The sequence below is a fragment of the Ammospiza caudacuta genome, chromosome 8 (assembly GCF_027887145.1).
Source record: "Ammospiza caudacuta isolate bAmmCau1 chromosome 8, bAmmCau1.pri, whole genome shotgun sequence".
In the NCBI taxonomy this organism is placed as follows: domain Eukaryota; kingdom Metazoa; phylum Chordata; class Aves; order Passeriformes; family Passerellidae; genus Ammospiza; species Ammospiza caudacuta.
The window spans coordinates 42,027,297-42,050,252 of NC_080600.1; the positions used below are offsets into that span (position 1 = coordinate 42,027,297).

General features: G+C 45.4%; 1 protein-coding gene across 1 annotated transcript in view; it reads left to right on the plus strand.

The window, feature by feature from the left end:
* The first annotated feature begins 546 nt into the window (after window positions 1-546).
* The window catches only part of MBD5 (methyl-CpG binding domain protein 5), a 129,007-nt gene continuing 106,597 nt past the window's right edge, over window positions 547-22,956 (plus strand). Inside the window, exon 1 of the mRNA XM_058809810.1 lies at window positions 547-660. The gene's annotated coding sequence lies outside the window, so the exon portion shown is untranslated. The remainder of the gene's footprint in view (window positions 661-22,956) is intronic.

Below are 22,956 nucleotides of genomic sequence, written 5' to 3' on the forward strand. Positions count from 1 at the left end.
CCCGCGCGCACCGCCCCCTCACGTCACCGCGCGCTCCCCGCTCCCCTCCCCGCCCTTCCCTTCCCCTCCCCTCAGCTCCTCTCCCGTCACTTCCTCCCCGTCCATTTCCCCCCCTTCTTCCTCCCCCTCATCCACTTCCTTCCTCCCTGTCCCGGATCCGTTTCCGGGAGCGGCGCGCGCGGCGCTGTGGGAAGTCGTCGTCTCCCCCCCCCCCCCCCCCCCCCGTTTCCCCCCCCCTTCCTCCCCGCGGCCTCCCGAGCTCCCCCGGGGCGCATGCGCGGTGGCGGCCGCCGCTGCTGCCTCCCCTCCTCTTCCTCCTCCTCCTCCTCCTCCTTCTCCTCCTCCTCCTCCTCCTCCTTCCCGACAGCGGCGGCGGCGATGAGGAGGAGCGCGGGGGGGGGCGGCGGCGGGACGGCCGGTTGTTCGCGCCGCTGAAGGGACACGAAGCAGCGCCGCGCCGAGGCGGGGGCGGGGGGCCCCGAGTCGCTGCCCCCCCCGCAGCCCCGCCGGGGAGTTTCTTCCACATCCCCCCCAAACACACCGAGACCCCCCCCCGTCCCTCGGGGGCGGCCCCGCGGAGCGCCGCTCCCTCCTCCTCCTCCCCCTTTATTACCCTTTGTGTGCGTCTCCGCCTTCCTCCCTGCGCCCGGGGGCCCTGAGGTGAGTGCGGGGGGGAGCGGCGGGGCGGGGGGGGCTGTTTGTTTACCCCGTGTTTACCCCCTGTTTACCCGGGGGGGGCACCGCCTGTCACTCCGGGCCCCTTCCCGGCGCCCCCCGCCCCAGCTTTGTTGTCGGGGGATGCTCCGGGGATGCTCCTTTGGGCCCCTCCGGAGCGGGAGGGGAGGCGGGTGACGGCGGCGGGGGCGCCGGGCAAAGTTCGGGGTGCTGCGGTGGGTGCCGAGCCCCGGCCGAGTGCCCCAAGTGTTGTTTTCCCGGGATATCAGGGAGCCCCGGCGTTGCCCCCCAGGTTCCAGGCCGTTGTTTGACTTATTGTTTGAGTTATTAAACCCCTGCGGTGGTGAAGGTACAAAGACCACTTGTACAAAGACCCTTTCCCGAGCTGAACTTCCAGGGGATAGACAGTCCAGGAGCTGGACTTGGTGTCTGCGGGTTGGGATGTGCTTTGGTGGCAGCCCCTGGTTTATCGGTGGTGCCCGGCTATATTTGGGCAATGGTTTGTTGGGATGTACATGTCGGGATGTGTTTTTCCATGGTTTCTGCTGGGAAGGCCAAGTGTCTCCATCCCCGCTCACCGTCTTGGTCAGGTGCTGCTGGTGGACTGGCCTGACCATGTTTGCTGCTGGTTCCAGGGAAACTTAGGTGTTCAAACGTCTGAAATAGGTTAAAATGTAATGGCTTTAAATGTCAAACTAAATTGTGGACTCGAGGAAATGTTGGGAGAAACCTCCTAGATGTTTGCAGGGATCCAGAAGTAAGGGTTGGGGCATTAACACCAAGATGAGATGAGACAGTCCCCTACACAAAGTAGGATGTTTATATTGGAATTGGTGTTGTCTGCTTATTTCTGGAGCTTAATTATGTCCTCTGTAATTTCCAAAAGACGGTTGGAGCGCTTTGGTTTATTCTGGGTTTATTATTTTTGGTTTATTAAGCGCTGGGTGCAGAAGCACGGAGTAGGCCGTGGGTGTGTGTTCCAGAGGGGCGCCCCAGTGAAATGGTGAGCACAGAGTGTGTGTCACTGAAGGATGCCCACAAGAAAGAGCTCTCCTGGCATGCTGGGCTGTCTCCCATTCCTGCTTTGTACCCACGTGTCTGGTGGGAAGCAGCAGTTTTGGGGTCGGGCTGGGATGAGTTTGAGAGATCTGTAATTTGATGGGGTGGAAGGAACAGGAGAAGACCAGAGCTGGGATTGATGCTGGACAATGTTGTGATGGAGAATTGGAGGCAGCAGCCATAACTGTAGCTCTTTCTCATAGTTTGCTGTTAGTTTTCTTTTTGCTTGTAAGAGCTTTGGGTTTAAACGTGTGGGGACAAAACCTCAACGGTGTCAATCCCCAAAATTACCAGATCTGTGTATAAACACCCATGATTTAAACATACAAACTACAGGTGGGAGGTGGACAGCAAAAGCCTGTCCAGGAGGGAAGGACATAATTTCATTATTTTATTTCATGACACTGCTGCTTTTCTCAGCCTGAGATCCCATTGATCTGCTTTGCTCTGTTCATGGAAGCCTACAGTGGCTGCAGGATTACATTCCCCGTGTCTGTAGAGCTGCAGCTCTGTCCCCAACTTCCACATCCTCCAGTGGTGTGATACAGTAATTATTACAGGGATTTCACCATCTCCTTGTGTTTTGGGCTTTAAAGTACCTATGGTTTGGTTTAATATGGTCACACAGTGAAATTGAACAGGATTCTGAAGCTGGGCAGAGTAAGTCAGGGTTTTTTCTTGCTTTAAATCTTAGAGATAAAATAACTGATAAACCTTCATTTCCATAGGCCTCCAGTCCTGCAGCCAGGTCTGTGCTGGAGCGAGAGCTGTGGGATTGGGCTGGGAAGGGCCCTCTGAAGGATTCTGGGTGGCAATTCCTGCATTTCTGCAGGTTTGGCACAAAGGGGTCTCAGGCTAATTTGGGCCTCCTGGCTGCTGTCACAACCTCCCCAGAGCTGAAGGAATTGAACCTTTCAACCTGTGCTAGGAAAGATTGTGAATTATCAGCAGCTGTAACTGAAAGGCAACACAGTTTCCTTTTAGTTGGGGTCCTAAGCTCTTTTTGCTGCTGTTATTGAGATATTTACAGGTGCTGGTTGCTTCTAGGAAAACTTGGTGTGGATTTTCCAGTTCTTTGTTTTTGGGGACAGAATTAATAATTATTTTGCTGTACTCTGGGTCAGTGGCTTCTGGAGTTAGCAAGGAGCTGCCATGGCTGTGCTGAGCATGGAGATGCTGTTTAGGCCTGACTTTAATCATGTTTCTGTGGAGTTTCTGCCATCCCTTCCTTCCTCTGTGGACAGATGAGTTGGTCTCTGTTTGGATTAGGGAGGCGGATGTTTGAGGAGAATCTTTATGATGCAATACCTTCAATAACTGAACTTTTCTTGCTGTCCTTTCATTGTTGAGCTGTGCAGGAATCAGTGTTTCTCCTTGTTCCAAAGCACAGGAGATCTGGCATCATCACAGTCCTCTCCAGGATGGAATACCTTGGGATTCAGCTGGGTCATTTAATTTGTTTTGTCAGTGCATTTATATTTTTTTCCTGCTGTTCCTCATGGTTGTTCCTTCTCTGTGGAAGATGAGTGTCTGGAGTGCAGTGTGTGAGCCCACCATGGGTTTGTGGCTGAGCAGGCAGTGCTCCCTGTGGGTGCTCCCTGTGGGTGCTCCCTGTGGGTGCTCCCTGTGGGAGCCCCTGTGCCCATCTGGAGCCCCACTCATGTCCCAGGGTCTCTCCATGGGCTTAAGGGGCCACGAGCACAAAGCAGTTCAGGCTCAGCTGGTCATGGCCAGGGACACTCTGTTTGAAAGTGGCTGAGCTCCCTTTGCAAAAATCCTGTCAGAACTTTGGGTGAGTGGGGAATTCTGTTTGTCCTTTCAGCCTTGTTGCGTTGTCTCAGGGTTTGGTTTTGCTTGGTTCTTGTTCTGTCCCAGTGAAATCAGAATTACCACTGATTTCAAAAATAAAAAGATACAGGATACATTTATTTCCTTTTTAATGCTCTTATGTCATTAAGGACCTGCTTATTCTTTTAAAGAGTTGCTTGAACGTTGGAAACCACAGGCTCTCATTGGCTTCTCTTTGTGTTTATTTTTGGAACTATTAGGTGCAATAATTCTGCTCAATCAGTTTCAAATGGGCCTGCACAGGAACCAGGGCTGGTATTAGGGATGAAATTTTGGAAGAGCATTGGAAATAGCTTTCAGGATGCTTTCATTTTTCTCTGTGTATCTGCAGCTAAACGAAGAGGGAATAAAACAAAAAGCAGCAGTTAAGAAATTGAGAAGTGCTGACTCTTCCCCTCTTTTGAATTCCAAGTTCTTTATTATAGCAATTTCTATTTCTTGATGAATCGTCTAGAAAGGAGTTCAGACTTGGTACTATTTTTAAATCAAGGTGAAATTTGTCAAAATCACTTGGACTGCAATGTTCAAAAGTGTATGAGTACACATGCAAATGAGTTTAGCTGCATACACAAATAGGTAAATATATAAATGAGCATCTACAAGAAGTAGTAAAATCACTGATTGGAACTTTGCAGTGCTGCTTTGGGGTGCACTGTGGGCCCTGAGCTCCAGGCTGGCAGCAGGGATCACTGAGGGCCCTGCCATGGCTATTCATAGAGCTCTGTGAAACGACTTGGTCAGCTGGGTTTGTGTGCAGCCTGACAGGTGTTCCCAGCCCCAAAATCCCCATTGCCTCCCATCCTTCCCTGGGGAGTCACTGAGGGACAAATCCTGCTCTGGGCTCCATTGTTGGTGGAGCTGGAGATGCCCAAGATCCATTTCTTGTTTGAGGGGTTTTTTTCTGAAATATTCTGTTTCGGGAGCTTTAAATGTGCTTTAAAATAAAGTGGCAAAGTGCTTGGAAATTCTTTTTTATGTTTCTAAGCAAACCTTTATTCCTTCATTTATTACTCTGGTTAAATTCAATGTGCTGTTTATTTTATATATTGTTATTTTCCAGAAAATGTTTTAAACCAAGCTAGCAATATTTAAAAAATTCTTATCCTGCCACAATATCTGATAACCAGAACTCCTAGAAGCAATATATTAATTCATTACTTTACTATGAGGTAAAATTGAAAAAAAAAAAATTGTCATAATTTTTGCTTAGTCTACATTTTCAGTGGCATTAAATGCAGAATTATTTTGGTGTGTGAGCAATCTGAAATGTAAATAGCATGTGAAATATGAGGGCCCTTGCTTTGCAGCATCAGTGGCGTGGCCTCGCTCAGGAAAATTCCCAAGTGAGGGAAGCAGAACAGTTGTCAATTGTTTGCACAACAAATCCTGCTGGATCAAATGCTGATATTCCCAACGTTTGGATCAAGGAAGGCACGAGATAATGTTGCCTTGTACCCCCTGCCAAAGGCAACAAACACAGCCTAAGTTAGGAGGAAATCTGGCCAGCTCCAACCTGGGCCTGCATATCACAAATACAGATAGGCACAATTTTCCATTCATGCTGCCTGATGGTGGAAAACATGGAAATTCAGTTTCACTTGGCCGGTTTTAGACTTGGTTTTAAGCTCTGGTAGATCATTGCCAACATGTTATTTAGGATTATTTGTTGTGACAAATTAAAGGCTTGATCAAAATCCGTGAAATGTTTGGGTTTGTCTTCATCCTTGAAGCTTTTACCTGTCTACCTCATGTATATCTATATATATCTGTATATATTTATATAGATATCTATGTGTATATTTATATAGATATCTATGTGTATATTTATATAGATATCTATATATATTTTACATATATCTATTATATATATTATATATGTATTATATATTTTTATATATTATATACTATATATATTTATATAGATATCTATATATATTATATATCTATTATATATATTGTATATGTATTTTATATATATTTTATATATATCTATTATATATATTATATACGTATTTTATATATATTTTATATATCATATCTATTTTATATATATATATATATATATATATATATATATTTATATATATATATATATATAGGTGACTAGGCCCACCATAATGACTACAAATTTCACATATTTTGGCAAGACTGACTCTGCAGCTCCAGTCTAACCAAAACACATGAAATAATGAAAATAATAAACACAGCCTTATATTTTTGGTTGTGTTTGTTCCTAATCTAGTTAACTTAATTTATTTTTTTTTTTTTATTTTTAAGACTGATGCAATGAAGCTTTATGCATCTATTTAATTTTTTTATATAAGCACACTGTCAATTTAAGGAGATAAATTTTATTTGTTTTAACTGTGTGTAGAAGAGAAGCACAAAAAAAATATTGTGCTGGATTCTCTCATCCAAACTGTAGATAAGAAGAATTTTTTTAGCATCTGCTATTTTTGGAAGAAAACACTGCAAAAGTGAACAAATGAGATCATTGACTGAAGAAACAAAGTAGTCAGGAATCTGTAGTGAGCTGGTTTTTTTAGAACAGAACTTCCTTTTGTCTTTTAGGGATTGGGGGCAGGAGAGGGATGCTTGTTCGTAATCTTTATGGGGAAGGGGCTTGGATCAGGTTTCAGAGGTGCATGTGTTGGTGATGCAATGTGCTGTTGTCTTCTTGTTCCTGAGCGTGCCTGCCTGCAATGGCAAATATTGTAAAGTTTGCTGGCTTTTGAGTTGTTTCTGGAAGGCTCATCCCATGTTTCTCAAGGAGCAGCTCCCTTTGAAAGCTCAGAAAATATGAATTTTCCCCATTTGTGCTATGCTAGGAAAGGTTTGGTTTTTGGAGGTGCTGTTTAAAATGACTTTTCCTCTGGATTTTGTCCCAGGGGAGTGAATTGCTGGGTTGGGGAGCTGGAGGCAGGGGAAGGGTCTGGGGAAGGGTCTGTGGGAGGGTTTGGGGAAGGGTCTGTGGGAGGGTTTGTGAGAGGGTTTGGGGAAGGGTCTGTGGGAGGGTTTGGGGAAGGGTCTGTGAGAGGGTTTGGGGAAGGGTTTGTGGGCGGGTCTGGGGAAGGGTTTGGGGAAGGGTTTGGGGAAGGGTCTGTGGGAGGGTTTGGGAAAGGGTTTATGGGAGGGTTTGGGGAAGGGTCTGTGGGCGGGTCTGGGGAAGGGCCTGTGGAAGGGTTTGTGGAAGGGCCTGTGGAAGGGCCTGTGGAAGGGTTTATGGGAGGGTTTGTGGAAGGGTTTGTGGAAGGGTTTGTGGGAGGGCCTGTGGAAGGGTTTGTGGAAGGGTTTATGGGAGGGCCTGTGGAAGGGTTTGTGGAAGGGTTTGTGGGAGGGCCTGTGGAAGGGTTTGTGGAAGGGCCTGTGGAAGGGCCTATGGGAGGGTTTATGGGAGGGTTTATGGGAGGGTTTGTGGAAGGGTTTGTGGAAGGGTTTATGGGAGGGCCTGTGGAAGGGTTTGTGGGAGGGCCTGTGGAAGGGTTTGTGGGAGGGCCTGTGGAAGGGTTTATGGGAGGGCCTATGGGAGGGTTTGTGGAAGGGTTTATGGAAGGGTTTGTGGAAGGGTTTATGGGAGGGCCTGTGGAAGGGCCTGTGGAAGGGTTTGTGGTAGGGTTTGTGGAAGGGTTTATGGGAGGGCCTGTGGAAGGGTTTGTGGGAGGGCCTGTGGAAGGGACTGTGGAAGGGCCTGTGGAAGGGTTTGTGGTAGGGTTTATGAGAGGGCCTGTGGAAGGGTTTGTTGGTGCTGATGGCATCAGAGCCCCAGTGAGAGCTGAACTTTGTGTGGCCTCAGATCAGCCTGGCCAGAGCTGCAGAGGGGATCACAGCCAAGCCCTGGCCTCTGATTGCCCCCAGAAATTCCTGCCACTGCTTCCTTTCAGGTTCAAACTGGACACATTGGCATCTGGGTTTGGGATTGTAGCTCTTCAAGGTTTTCAGTAGAAATTTGTCCTAAATACCAGAGCAGGTACCAAAATCCTTTAGCACAACCCTTGAGTTGTCCAAACTCAAAGCACTGTTGGCTTTTCCCTGCTAAGATGATTTAAACACTGAGGCTGGGAAATCCCACCTGCTCAGGGTAGCCAGAACAGACAATAAAATGAACCAAAACTAAACCCAAAAATTCCATGTAATCCCTGAAACTTGGGACTGATGTTGGAGTTTAAGGACCATGTCCTTACAAACCTGTGAGTTTTGGAGCCTTTAAAAGCCACGTGGCTCCCTTGGAGCTGCTGGGTGTTATTAAGTAATAAAGCAGGGCTGTGTCTGTGGGCCAGCTGAAGCAAACCATATCTGGGCTGGAGGCTATTGGTTCCTCACCTCTGGTTTAAAATTAGTGCAATCGTTTGCAGCGTGATTCATTTCTAAAAATGACTTGTCCATCTGTGCAGGGTGCCCTGGCTGGAGCCTGCCAGTGCTGCTGGGGCTCTGCTGGAGCTTGGGTTACTCTCAGGGCATCTTGGAGCTGTTGTAGCCCACTTTTCTTTGATAAATGTGTTAATTCAGGCATTAAGTTGGGTATAAAATTGTGGTGTGGGTGATTTTTAATTTTTGAAAATATCTATCCAATGTTTCTACTCTTGAGACTCTACTAGGAAATATGTAGGTATGAAATCTTCAAGGAAAAAAATATAATAATGTCTATTCTGTTTTCACTGCTAAAATGTTTATCATTTTAGCCCTAAATCTGAATTTTTATGAGTTGTAACTTCACAAAGATATTGGGGAACAAAACTTTTAACAAAGTAATGCTCCCCCCAAAGTTGGGCAGCTCCTTCATCAGCTGCCCTGTGGGTTCCTGGGGGATCACCTTCCAGAACTCTGGGGGTTCCTGGGCTTTTCCCTGTGCTGCTTTCCCTAAAACCTTCACAGTCCTTAATCATCTTCTGTAACTCAGCTCCTTTGATGGAAGAGTCCTGCTAAGGATCTGCAGCATTGAGAATCTGCAGAATTTAGGAGCATGTCCCTGGAACGTAAAGTAAACAGAAAATCAACACAATATTTGAAATTTTCATTTTTATGTTAAAGGAACTTACATGGCAGTAAAAATATTCCCATGTGTAAGAGCAACATCCCTTTTCTTAAATAATAATTATCAGACTAATAACTGGTTGCTTTGTCAGAGAAGGAATATCTGAACTTTGCAGAGCCCGTTGTTACGGTTTTTTAATTTTCAAAGAAAAAATCAAAAAGAATTGATCAATACTTTCTCCAAGTATTGATCTATGCTAAATAAAACTAAGTTTAACTTTATTCAGGTTTTTTTTGGATGTTACAGATGCAACAACCTGAGAGAGACTTATCCCATAGATCAACAGTTTGAAGTAGATTATTCTCATTTTTAATATTATTACATTCAAAAAACCAGTAAAAAACTGTTAATGTTTAGCTTTTGCTAATTATTGCAAATAATTATAATACTTTGTGATGGTGTATGTGAGTCTGGAATGTTTCTGTGCAATTACAGAAAAAATGAAATACTTTTTTAGTTTGTGCTTTGGTAGATAATAGTCAAAGGCATTTGTAATGTAGGAAATGTTCAGTACAATGGTGGTGATTGTAAACTGAATTGTTGCTGATGGTGAACATTAAATTGAGGACATTTTAAGGCATCTCCAGTTGTTGTCTTGAAGGAAAGTTCTTTATAGAGGTTTTATTGCCTGTCCCGGTGTTGGGAGTTGGTTGTCCTGTGCTCCAGAGGGCTTCACAGGCAGGTGGGATTTTGGGATTAGGTTCTGTGGACCTGGATGTTCATCAGAAATTCCCAAATAATTACTGTTTTTTTAATCTCTGCATTAATCCTGTCCAGCGTAATCCGTAATTATTCTGTCCTCAATTTGCACAGACTCTGCTGTTGTTTACTCCTGCTTTACTCACCTACTTTATTGTGCCCCAATAGACATTCCTGACAAGTTACTAACTCTGAGTTGCCTTGGGAATGGTCTGTGTGGTTTTGGGGCAGCGAGTTTATCACCCCACAGAAACCCCATCACACTTCAGGGAGTGCATCCACTATGCTGAAATATTGTGATTTTTGTGCACAGGATGGTGAGGCTGCCTCGGGGGAAGGGGGAGTTCCGTGGAGCTGCAAGGTGCAGCCTGTGGATAAAAGCCCTTGCTGCTGCTCTCTGTGGCTTTGGGGCTGGGGAGCAGGGCTTGGCACCCCAAAAAGGAGCAGGGCTGTAACTGAAAGCTGCTGCAGGAGGAAGGAAGTGAGCGGGGAAACGCTCGGAACAGGCAGAGCCTGGCCAGGGGGTTGGTGGTCAGGAGCGGTGAGGGGATGTGGGTGGCAGCAGGGAGGGAAGGGGATGAGGCACAGCTGGAGTTTGGGGCAGAGTTTGTCAGGCTGTAAGGAAAATTAAGGGAATGTGGGGAGCAGGGGCTGTGGGGGTGTGACAATTGTTTGTCTTGGCAGAGGGGAGCAGGTCAGAGAAGCATGGAGTGGTTTGGGTTGGAAGGGAGCTTAAAGCTCATCCCATCCCACCCCATTCCATGGTTGGGTCATCCAGCCTGGCCTTGGACTCTCCCAGGGATGCAGGGGCAGCTCCAGCTGCTCTGGGAATTCCCAAAGTCCCATCCATGCCTGCCCTCTGGCACTGGGAGCCATTCCCTGGCTCCTGTCCCTCCATCCCTTGTCCCCAGACCCTCTCAGCTCTCCTGGAGCCCCTTCAGGCCCTGGAAAGGTCTCCTGGATCCTCCCTGGATCCTTCTCCTCTCCAGGTGAGCACCCCCAGCTCTCCCAGCCTGGCTCCAGCCCTGGGATCCACAATAGGATGGGAAGGGGAGCTGGTGATTCTTGGTGGAAAACCCCACCTGGCAGCCTGGCTGAAGCCACAAGTATCAAGAATATTTTCACACAGTATCAACCAGAAAGTGCTGCTTAATCACAGCCTTTACATCCAGCAGCCTCAGAATGATTTGAAAAGGGAAGTAAACAGGCCTGTGAGTGTATAAATAATTCCATAATATTGCCACTGTTGCTGGAACTTGGAAGAGCTGGGAGTTGCTGCTGAGCAGGCCTGGCTGCTCTCACACCAGTGATGCCTTGTGGAGGCTGACCTGGAACAGGGACTGGACAGAGCTAAAGAATAAAGCAGGGATTTATCCAGAGCCTCCATGGATCCACCAGAGCCCAGCCAGGGCTGCACCCAAGATGAACCAAAATGGCCCCAAAATGCACGAGCGCTGCCGGGGTCTGTCCCTGGGATCAGCTCTGCTCCATTTGCACCTTGCAGTTCATTGTCCCATTGCAGCTTTAGCCCCTGCAGTCCCACCCTGCTTGTTTTTCTCTCTGCAGCCCACGGGGTTTGTGCTCCTGGGCTGAGATTTGGCTCATTTGTCCTTGGTCCTCAGCTAAAGGAGGAATTCTTCTGTCTCCCTGCTCTGTGCACAGAGCCCTAATATGAAGCCTAGACTTAGACACTAAAGCAGCCCACAAGCTGAAAAATATGAAAGCTAAACCTGAACCATGACCAGGAGCTGCACCAGTGCCCCAGAAATGCTCTCACCCCTTGGAGGACGTTGGCCTGGCTGTTGGGGTTACAGCAGGGAAGTCTCCAGCAGTGCAGCCATGCCTGGAGCTGGGTTCTCCTTTATCCCCCTGTGGTTCTGCTCTGCTCCAGCCCATCCATGGCTGAGTTTTCCTAGGGAAGCATCCCAGAGTGGAGAGGGTGCCTGGAATGCTGTGCATGCCTTGCCTGTGTTGTGTTTACTTTGACTTTATTCTCCTTGCTCGTCCCCTGAGTAAACAATGCTAATCCAGTGCTGCCCATCCAAGGCAGCTCTGCTGGGTCTGTCAGAGCCTCCCTGCCCGTCTGTGCCTCCTTTTGCCACCAAACTCACTATTCCTGGGCAGGGAAAACTCTGATTTGTATGGATTGTTCTAATCCAACATCATGCAAGCAAAATCAAAAAATAGTTTGACTACCTAATGATTCAGAAATGCAGACGCGTTGCCAAAAATTTTAGCATTTGTTAGCTTTACACTTGAGCAAATGCATTCTGGTAGAGAATTGAACTTCTTTATTTTAACTCTTATCTGTGGAGTTTTAAGGCTTAGGAATTTATCCCACCAAAAAAAAATTATAATTCTAACAAATACAAAAATTAGTCTTTACATTTCTTGTATCTTCCTCTTTTTTTGGAAGAAATATTTCTGAATTTATTTCTGTATTTGCTCTAACAAATACAAAAATTAGTCTTTAAATTTCTTGTATCTTCCTCTTTTTTGGAAGAAATATTTCTGAATTTATTTCTGTATTTGTTTTAACAAATACAAAAATTAGTCTTTAAATTTCTTGTATCTTCCTCTTTTTTGGAAGAAATATTTCTGAATTTATTTCTGTATTTGCTCTAACAAATACAAAAATTAGTCTTTAAATTTCTTGTACCTTCCTCTTTTTTTGGAAGAAATATTTCTGAATTTATTTCTGTATTTGTTTTAACAAATACAAAAATTAGTCTTTAAAATTTCTTGTATCTTCCTCTTTTTTGGAAGAAATATTTCTGAATTTATTTCTGTATTTGCTCTAACAAATACAAAAATTAGTCTTTACATTTCTTGTACCTTCCTCTTTTTTGGAAGAAATATTTCTGAATTTATTTCTGTATTTGCTCTAACAAATACAAAAATTAGTCTTTAAATTTCTTGTATCTTCCTCTTTTTTGGAAGAAATATTTCTGAATTTATTTCTGTATTTGCTCTAACAAATACAAAAATTAGTCTTTACATTTCTTGTACCTTCCTCTTTTTTTGGAAGAAATATTTCTGAATTTATTTCTGTATTTGTTTTAACAAATACAAAAATTAGTCTTTAAATTTCTTGTATCTTCCTCTTTTTTGGAAGAAATATTTCTGAATTTATTTCTGTATTTGCTCTAACAAATACAAAAATTAGTCTTTACATTTCTTGTACCTTCCTCTTTTTTGGAAGAAATATTTCTGAATTTATAAATAGAGGGACAAACATTTTTCCTTTAAATGCAGCCAGAAAAGTTTCTTCTTTTGTTGAACAGGAGCTCTAATATGATTTAGCATTTTCTACTTTGAGATAATGAGTTGAAGCAGGGCTTTAATGAAATAAATTCAGTGCAGCTTAGTGAGGAAAGGGGGTTTCTCTTGAATAACTCAGTTTCTCTCCAGTGCTTAAATATTTCAATAAAAACAGGAACTCAATTTTTGGAGGAACCTCAGCAGAAGAAGGAGCCAGATGTGTTGATTTTGTAAACATGAAACAATCTGCATTCTAAGAATTATTCTCTGATCCCTTTGAACTCAAGGAGTGACTGCAGGATTTTGTGTCTCTCTATTGGACACTGGTTTTTTGTGCATTTGCCAGTCATAACCAGAGCCTTGATATTACTGTAATGTAGAAAATATCAGGAACAATGTGGGATTTTAATTTTTGTCACTGTCTTCTGTAAAAATTATATTGGACTTTATACAGGGGGATAATTTTACATATTTTCATAAAGAATAAAAAAATAAAAATGGTTATTTAGGATGAGCAGACCTGTTATCAGTGCAGAAACTTGATTTCTGAATTTAATTTCTATTGAATAATGTAAACTGAAAGTACTGATATTAATCTATGTTAGCTGGATCTTACTAAAAATTAACTTAATTTTAATGTTTTTTTCCTGTTCTACCTGAAAACAAATCCAAAACCCAAACCTGTCCCAAAATACTGTGCTTTTCTCTAAATTACCACCGCTGTACATTTCAAATAAATATTCTCCTCTAGTTCTGTCACAAGCAAGGAAAAGGGATTTGTTCAATCAGCTGAAATGAAATGATCTGCAAACCAGCAATGAGTTCCTTCTGCATTTCCCCATGATTCACTGTCTGATGAGAAATATGTTAATATTTGTTAAAATTTTTAAACCAGATTTGAGGGGATTTGGGTTTTTTTTAGGTTTTTATATAGTAACACACAAGTCAATTGAGCCTTTGACATCAGACAGACTGAGGGACTCGGTTCAGGTGAAATTACCTGTTCTGCATGAATCCCTCAGAATCTTGCTCGTTAACAAGTTCTCACTACTCTAAAACACAAAATTTTAAATTCAGACTAAAAAGTTTTGGATAAAAGTGAGGAAAATAAAAAATTCCTGCAACATTCCAGCATACAATAATATTAAATGGGAAATTCATGGAGTTATTCAGTGTTTAAAAGAGCTGCTTTTGTTTTCATTCATAGCCAGGGAAGTTTGCATTACTTTTACATGATTTTTACTTTATTTTCCATTTTTATGGAGAAAAATGATACTTTCTTTCATTTGAAATATTTTGTTGTATTATTTTTCGTGTGATTTGGTGCTGCCGTAAATAATATTAAATATTTGGGTACATAATAATAATAATAATAATAATAATAATAATAATAATAATAATAATAATAATAATAATAATAATAATAATAATTTCACAAAATTAATTCCATAATAATTTCATAATAATAATAATTTTATAATAATAATAAAATATTGTTAAATGTTTGGGTACAAAAAATTGTAATTAATGTCTGGGCAGAGCACTGTATATTTCTGCAGAGAAATCTGTTCATGTTTAGGGGAGCAGTGACTTTTCCTGTGTGTTTTGTGGGGTTTTGGGGTTGTTGTCCCTGTGGGCTGGTGCCTCTCCCACAGGTCAGCTGATGTTTCATAGTGGATGTTTCACAGCATATTTTTCTCTGTGCAATGAAAAAAAAGAAGTTTTATGACCTGAGCAAAACACTTTCCCCATTTCTGTAGAGACTTTTAGTGTCCAAAAGCTTTTCATAAATACAGCTATAGAATACCTAAGGCTATTCAATTCATCTTCTCAAGGGCAAAGGATTTTTTTTTTCCTTTTTTTGATTAAATTTTTGGGAGAAAGGAAGCTGTCAGAACAGACTTTATAGTTTTGCCTTTGTTGAATTGACACTCTATAAAATTTTATTTTAGCAGATTCGATACGAGGGGGAAGCAAAGGCTGGACTCCAAGTAGGGCAGGGAGGAAAGTCGTAGGTTATTAAATCTTTTCAAGGAGAAAAGGAAGCAGTTCAGTGTGCTCACAGGGGTTCCTGTGTCAGCACTTGGGAAGCTGGCAGGGATTATCTCCAGCAGGTTAAGGAGGGCAGGCTGGGAAGGGGATGCTGAACTTCCAGCAAGAAGGAAATTGAGATATTTAACCTGGCTTTGCTTTAGATCCCGTTTTACTCTGCAGGCCTTGAGCTGCAGTGTGAGAGAGTTTGGAGCACGCGGGTTAAAATGGAATTTCAGTGTGTTGAAGTAGACATCTTGATAGAATTGGTATTTTTTTTAGAATGAATGTAACGTTAAGGAAAAATTATAGCAACACAAATAAATTGGAGTAATTTAACATTTAACACAGGGGATGGGTTTTGGGGGAGGGAGGGTTTCCATCCTGCCCTCTTTTCCATGGACATCCCTAGGGAAGGGTTTCCATCCCATCCTGCTCTCCATGGACATCCATCCATCCATCCCCAGGGAAGGGTTTCCATCCCATCCTGCTCTCCATGGACATCCATCCATCCATCCATCCATCCATCCATCCATCCATCCATCCATCCCCAGGGAAGGGTTTCCATCCCACACCTCTCTCCATGGACATCCATCCATCCATCCATCCATCCATCCATCCATCCATCCATCCATCCATCCATCCATCCATCCATCCATCCATCCATCCATCCATCCCCAGGGAAGGGTTTCCATCCCACCCTGCTCTCCATGGACATCCCCAGGGAAGGGTTTCCATCCCATCCACTCTCCATGGACATCCATCCATCCCCAGGGAAGGGTTTCCATCCCATCCTGCTCTCCATGGACATCCATCCACAGGGAAGGAGGGAAGGGTTTCCATCCCCCCCTGCTCTCCATGGACATCCCCAGGGAAGGGTTTCCATCCCACCCTGCTCTCCATGGACATCCCCAGGGAAGGGTTTCCATCCCATCCTGCTCTCCATGGACACCCATGAAAGTTTTGTTGGGAGCTGCCCCTGTGCTAAGGACCCAGGCAGGATTAATGGGATTATTTTGGGGCAGGATTAATGGGATTATTTTGGGGTCCCTTGGCCCCGGGGTCCGTGCCATGCTCTGCCAGCTCTGCTCTTTGTGCCAGCTGAGTTGTGTGTTTGGGGTGAGCTCAGGGAGCCCCTGAGCTGGCTGTGTGCCCAGCAGCATTCCCTCCAGCAGGACCCAGGGGCTGTGCTGCCATCCCTGGAGCTGGCACAGCCTCCTGAGCCAGCAGGGCGTGGGTGGGAGGTGGGGCCAGGTGAGCCATGGAGCTCTCAGAGCAGGAGCTGTCGTGTCCCTGCCAGTTGGGACTTGTGGGAGACTGGCAGGGATCAGCAGCACAGCCCTCACTGCGGTGTCATTGTACAGAAAATTGCTGCTGCTTTTAGGGGATTGGCCTGGCTGGTGCTTGATACTGACTGGTAGGGAGGGGAAATCAGAGAGGTAAAATCCTGGAGAAATGTTTGTATGGTCCTACAGGGGACTGACTGGAGAATCCCACTTGTCCTGTGGGGCCATGAGGAATGTTCAGCAGGCTGACAGCAGGTGAATGCTATCCAGACTGCAGCATTTGGGAATCAGACCTTCTGTTTTGGGAAGTTGTCATTTCTTCATTTCTGCAGTCATGGAGACGCTCATTAGACATCTCACATTCAATATGCAGCTTATTGAGCAGTTGGCTGAGAAATGATGAGCAGAACAATTGCATCTTGAGGGAAAGCTGCCTTTGGAGAGAATGGGCTTCCCTGGCTTAGTCATGGACACGTGATTGTTGACATTTTTAAATTAATCTGAAGATGCTGTGGATAATGATGCTTTTCTGATGGGATGGGGTCAGTCCAGGTGGTTTAGGGCCATGCTCTTGCTTTGTGTGAAGATCTAGAAGGAGCAAACCCAGTGTGGTGGCAAGGATGTGACCTGTAAGTTTATTTTTTATACGTTGGTGTTAGAAACCCTGATACCCTTCAATAATGAGATGAGATGGGTGCACTTCCCTGATTCTTCTTCCAAAACTTAAAATGACATTGCATTAAAACAGAAATGAATAACAAATCATGAAACAAAGCAGAAGTACATGGGATAACATTCTGGTTTCTTGTCCACTGATGAGTTCATAGTTAAAACAAGAAAAATTGTTGTAAAATTGTACCCTTGGACGCCTTCTGCTAAGGGTCCAGAATAGTCACTTTATGCACTGAGACTTCCACTAAATTCATATATTCTACAGCTTTCCTTGCACAGATAAAAGGGCCTGGATCAATGATATAATTTACCAATTTTACCAGTTTCTATTTTTAAGTAAGTGATATCTAATATTTGGTAGGGGGTTGGGAGCATCCTGTGAAGAAACATTTATCTCTAACCATTTTGGATTCTAAGGCCAGAATGAATATGGGAGAGCAGACAGAATTTACAAAATATCAGTCTGAGCACAACAAAGGGACTGGGGCTTCTTTTCTTTGAGGTGGGTTTTTTTTTTTGTTCTTTTTATCTCCTAACTGAAAAATACTCCAGTTCTTCCCCACCCCCAAGTGAAAGAAGAATTGGGGAGAGAAGCAGAAAAGGTGAAAAGGCCCGAGCAGCAGGGCAGAGCAGAGGAGGCCATAAAGGGTTTGTTGTGTGGTGCTCAGGTTGTTAATGCTGTTAATGATTGAGCTGTTTATGGGGGATTACAAAGGGATAGGAAACGACTCTGCTCAGGAATTCCACTGAACCCCAGAGACACCGACAAAAGTTTAGCAGGAGGCTGGACTGGGACAGGCCTTTGCCAGCAGAAGCTCCAGAGCTGGTGAGGAGCACAAACACAAGTGGCTCAGGGTCATCCTGCTTTAAAGGGCCACCAGAGAGTGCCTGGCACTATTGAGTTACAGCATGGCAGGGTTACAGAGCTGGCAGTTCACACAAATATGCTGTCATACTTGCTAGACCTGTACGTCGAGTTTGGGGGTTGGGCATTTTGGGGGTTTGTTTTCTAGGGGGTTTTAATAAATGCAAACTTCCTAAACCCCACTGATAGGTAGATATTTGTTATTTGCTCTGCTGGGAGTCCATTTTAGTTGTTAAAGATCAGGAGCATAGTTTTACTGTTGGTTTTATGAATGCTTTGGACATCCAGCTTGTTTCCTCAGAAGTGCAATGTTATGGTTTATAAACTGGAAGTCCCTTCTCCTATTTTGCCACATCATAATCGAGTTTACAGCAGCTCTGGCTGCTTCTCTTCTGGTTGTGTTCCAGGCTCAGTGACTCTTGGGCTGTGTCCCCACGGGTGATGACCTTAGGGAGGCTCTGAGGAGTGCTGGGACTTGCCCTGTGCTGTTGCAGTCTGAAATCATCCTGTGCTGCTCACAACCCATCATGCAGAGTCTGATCACCAGGGCAATGTTTAGAAATCCAGGAGGAACCTTTCCAGCTCCTCGTAGTAGAGATGGGAAGAGGAGGAGCAGCCACTTTTCATTTCCCTGCAAAAGAGGCTCTCCAGCTTCCAGAAACATTTCTGGTGGTGTTGAGGGGTTTGATCAGCCTCTAGCTGTGTTTTCAGTAAAAAATTCATATTTTTGATGTTTCTCCCAAAGCCATAGACTTGTCTTTACCCTTATTATTCTTGGGCACGTTATGGTGATGGTTATAGATGGTGCAAAGTGCTGAAAATGCTCCTTTGAGCAGTGCCAGGTTTAGCATTAGAAGGTTCAGGGAATACTGAGGAGAGAGAAAAGCTGGAACATCCTGGCCATTGTAGTGCTCTGACATATCAAATTCCACACACAACACCCCCAGCTGTGCAAAAATCATTAATCCAAACCACCTGTTTGTTGTACACGATTTTACCTCACCTTTTGATGGTACCAGGTCTGGGGTGAGACATCTGGGAGTGAAACTCCTGCCATATTCCAAAAGGGAATGCAGCTGTGAGCCATGGATCAGGTTAGCACCATTTACATGAATTAGCAAAAGCTGTCAGCTGCCAACCAAACTGTGCAAGCTCCACTTCTGGCTGAAGTTGAGTGCTGCTGGGGCTAAGCTGGGTGCAGGAGCTCGAGTGCAGTGGCTGCAGCACCTGGAGCTGGCTCTGCCTGGGAAGGGGAGCGCTGCTTGCAAGGAAGCTCCAATAATCCTTGGAAGTGCTTCCTGCAGCAAACTGGGACAGGGTTTGGTGTGCAGGCTCCCTGCTCCTGCCATGCTGGCTCTTCTTAACCTGTGAAATACAGAGTGCAGGAATCCATCACTTGGGGATAAATGTCACTGGTTTGGGGGTTTGCTCAGAAGTTGTGCAAAACTGGATGTAAAATGTTGCATTAAAGCTTGGCAGGCAGCAATGTGCCACTTTGCCACTTTGCTATTTAAGTTTGGGTTCATCTGTGAAGGGGGTTTTGGAGAAATAATGCTCATCTTTTCCCTTCCTCCAGAGAAAACAGAAATGTGCTGTTAAAAAGTGGTGATTTTTTTCCAGCTGTTTTGGACACTGGGGAGGAGGGGCAGTGGATGTGTCTGAATTCTCTCTGGAGCATTTCAGAGTATCATTTAGGAATATTTCACCATTCAGTTGTGTTCTGCCAAAGTCACAGGATCCATACTCATAAATAATTTGTGCTTTTTGTGAAGTGCCCTCCTTTAGAGGCTGCTCTGCTCAGCAGCAAGTGCAGAATGAGGGCTCACGTGATGCACGTGGGTTCAGCAGTGATGAGCAGCTCACTAAAGGCTGCTCTGGGCTGCAAGGAGGTGCTGTGGAAGCGTGAGTCCAGGAAAGCAGACCTTGGGCCACCCAAAACATCTCCTGGACTGCTGGGATGGAGCTGGAAAGCATTTCCCATTTGTCCCAGTCAAGGAATGAGTGATAGTATCACGTTTTCTATTTCATGTGTGGATTATTTACAGACAGATTATTCATCTCTGCCTTTTTCTCCCCAGTACAGGAAGTTTTGCTGGCATTTAAGTAGCTTGTCTCAATTTGGATTTTTTTTTCTTCCTTCTAAAACCCAAAGCTTTTCACTGCAAAAGAAACCTAAGGGAAAAGTTCTCTGAAACCAGGATGTGTGTGCAGAATGATGGCTGGGTGTCCACCCACAGATTAAAAATTCCTGCCAAGGGTAGCTCTGTTCAGATACAGCAGAATAGTTGTGTGGGGATTGTAAGTGGTACAAAGTTGTTGTTGCCTGTTCTAAGAAAGTACAGAAAAGAACAATAAGCTGACTTTAGTTTAGAACTTGAATTAAAAGCCACAGAGAAGCAGAGTGGAAATCCTCCAGCCTGAAGTGGCATTTATTGCCCAGGATAGAGATTTGTGTTCCTCCCTTTAAGAAGATCTGCAGGACTGGTTGTGTCTGAAGTTCTGTACCTGGTACAAGTTTTTGATGTTGCTGCTGGAGGATGAAGTGGGTTCTGCTGTAAGCTCCCGGCTGAAGCAGCCTGAGCTCTCCTTGGCACCTCCTGTGTCTGTCAGGCCTGGCAAAGGTGTTGGGAAAATCCTCTCAGCTGCAGGTTGGGAACTGCAGGCAGCTGCTGCTGGGCTGAGCTCCAGCTGAGACAGGAGCAGGGCAGGGACTGTCACTGTGTGTGCCCTCAGGTGAGACCCCACCTGCAGAGCTGCCCCAGCACAGCAGGGACCAGGTGTGATCCCAGGTACAGCCATGAGCTTCCAGCTCTGGGGTGTCCTGAGGGACCTGGAGCTGCTGGGGAGAGCCCAGAGGGTTCCCTGGAGCTGCTGCAGGGCTGGAGCCCCTCTGGAGCCAGGCTGGGAGAGCTGGGAATGTTCCCTGGAGCAGGGAAGGCTCCAGGCAGAGCTCAGAGCCCCTGGCAGGGCCTGGAGGGGCTCCAGGAGAGCTGAGAGGGGCTGGGGACAAGGGATGGAGGGACAGGAGCCAGGGAATGGCTCCCAGTGCCAGAGGGCAGGGATGGGTGGGACATTGGGAATTGGGAATTCCCAGATTTGCTGGGGCTGCCCCTGGGTCCCTGGCAGTGCCCAAGGCTGGAGCACCCTGGGGCAGTGGGAGATGTCCCTGCCCATGGCAGGGGGTGGATCAGGATGGCTTTAATGACCCTTCCAACCCAGAGCCCAACTTCCAACCCAATTCCATGGCTTTTTACACCCTGGTGCTGCCCAGGGTCCTGCCCTTACCTGTGCAGGTGTCCCAGGGCTGGGGTGCAGCCTCCTCCTCCCTCCCTAGGCCAGCAAAGCCCAGGTGCAAGAATGACACAGATTTTTTGAGGTTGGTGTAGAACCTCCCCTGTGAACACCTCCAGTCACAAATCAATAATTCCTGGCAAGATCCATTTAGATCCAAGACTTTTCAGTCACCAGTTGTGTGTTCAGTGCTCTGTAACACAGAAACGAGAATTTCTCACAACCCTCCAACAAATTGGGAAGGAAACAGACACTGCAGGTGTGTCAGGAAGCTGAGTTTGTAAACCCAGAGAAGCTTTGTGCCAGAACCTTTTCTGAAACTCAAGGTGTGGCGGCTGCTTTTTAATTCCTGGTGTGTCTGATCTGAAACCATCACCATACCATTAATTAAAGAACTAAAAGGGGTGGTTGGTATCGTGTTGTAGTGCCCTTGGAAGCTGGAAAAGTGCCACTGGGTACAGGCTGGAGTCAGTGCAGCTGAGGTGGAGGTGCAGAATCCCTGAGCAGGATGCTCTTGGCTCTGCACTGATAAATCTGATGGACACAGGGGCTCATTGTGGGGCTTTTCACATTAAAATGACAGAACAAATAAACTGGGAGAGCTTTGTCCCAGTGATGTCTTCAGGAGCAGTGAAGTTTGCATTTTCAGTTTTCCCATATAAACTTCCCAAACTCTACATGGTGAAGAATGTTTCATCCTTCCTTATCTTCCCCTCTCCTTGCCTTTTCTGGCCCAGGAACTTTAATAAGAAGGGGCTTCAGCATTTTGGCATTTTTAAGGACACAATCCTTCAGTGGGAAAAAGCACTTAGGTGTGGGATCATTGCTGGGGATGGGAGAGAAGAAGGAAGTGAAGAAGCTGCCAGTCAGTTTGTGCTTTTCCATGGAGAGCAGAGCCAGGCCTCCAAAGGAAATGGGAAGAGAGGAGCTCTGCCTTGAGAAGAAGAAGAAAATGAGAAGAAGAAGAAAATTAGAAAGAAGAAGAAAAAAGAAGGAAATGAAGAAGCTGCCAGTGACTTTGTGCTTTTTATGGAGAGCAGAGCCGGGTCTCCAAAGGAAATGGGAAGAGAGGAGCTCTGCCTTGAGAAGAAGGAGAAAATGAAAAGAAGAAGAAAAGAAGAAGAAAATGAGAAAGAAGAAGAAAAGATGAAGAAAGAAGAAGAAAAAAGAAGAAGAGGCAAATGAAGAAGCTGCCAGTGACTTTGTGCTTTTTCATGGAGAGCAGAGCCAGGCCTCCAAAGGAAATGGGAAGAGAGGAGCTCTGCCTTGAGAAGAAGAAGAAAATGAAAATAAGAAGAAAATGAGAAAGAAGAAGAAGAAAATGGAAAGAAGAAGAAAGAAGAAGAAGAAAATGAAAAGAAGAAGAAAATGAGAGAGAAGAAGAAAGAAGCAGCAAATGAAGAAGCTGCCAGTGACTTTGTGCTTTTCCATGGAGAGCAGAGCCGGGTCTCCAAAGGAGATGGAAGGAGAGGACTCTGCCAGGAGCCTTTAGGAGCCAGATCTCTTCCTGTCAGTGCTCAGGTGGCTGTGCAAGGAGTGCTGGCCTGGAAATGGCCACAGTTCACCTCAGCTGGGTTCCTCAGTCTCTGGGGTTGCTGCAGTGTGCCTGGAGCAGCTGAGGCGCAGGGGGCCCCAGAGCTGTGCAGGGACAGGCTGGGACACGCTGGAGCCACTCGCTCTGCCAGGCTGGGGACAGGGAATCTGGGTCATGTCTGTCTGTGTCTGTCTGTCCGTCCCTCACAGCTGCAGCCTTGGCCCAGCCAGCCACACTTGAAGAGAGAATTCCCTCCCCTGTCCCTCTTTTCTTCCCCAGCCACCCCAGAGCAGGGACAACACGGGGGATTCAGTGTTGAAGGCTCTTTGGCAGTTTTGGTAACGTGAGGGATTTATTGCTGTGCCTGCTCCTGACTGGCAGCACTTCCTGGGTTTAGGAACTGGAAAATGAGCGTGCATGCCTGTGTTCATCAAATATTGAATTTCAGCATGTCATGGTGCCATTACCTGAGCACAGGTGAGTGTGTGAGAGCCTGAGCTGGGCTCTTTTCCATGGCCAGCCCCTCACATCCCTGCCTGGCTCTCCCCACTGCAGTTCTCAAGCAATTTCTCATGCGCACGTGTCTAATCCACAGCAATTCCAGCCCATGGTCATGATGTCCTAAAAAGAGAAAACATTTCTTGTCCAAAATAACCAAAGTTTACTGAAGTCGTTCATATTCACACTGGCAAATATCCAAACA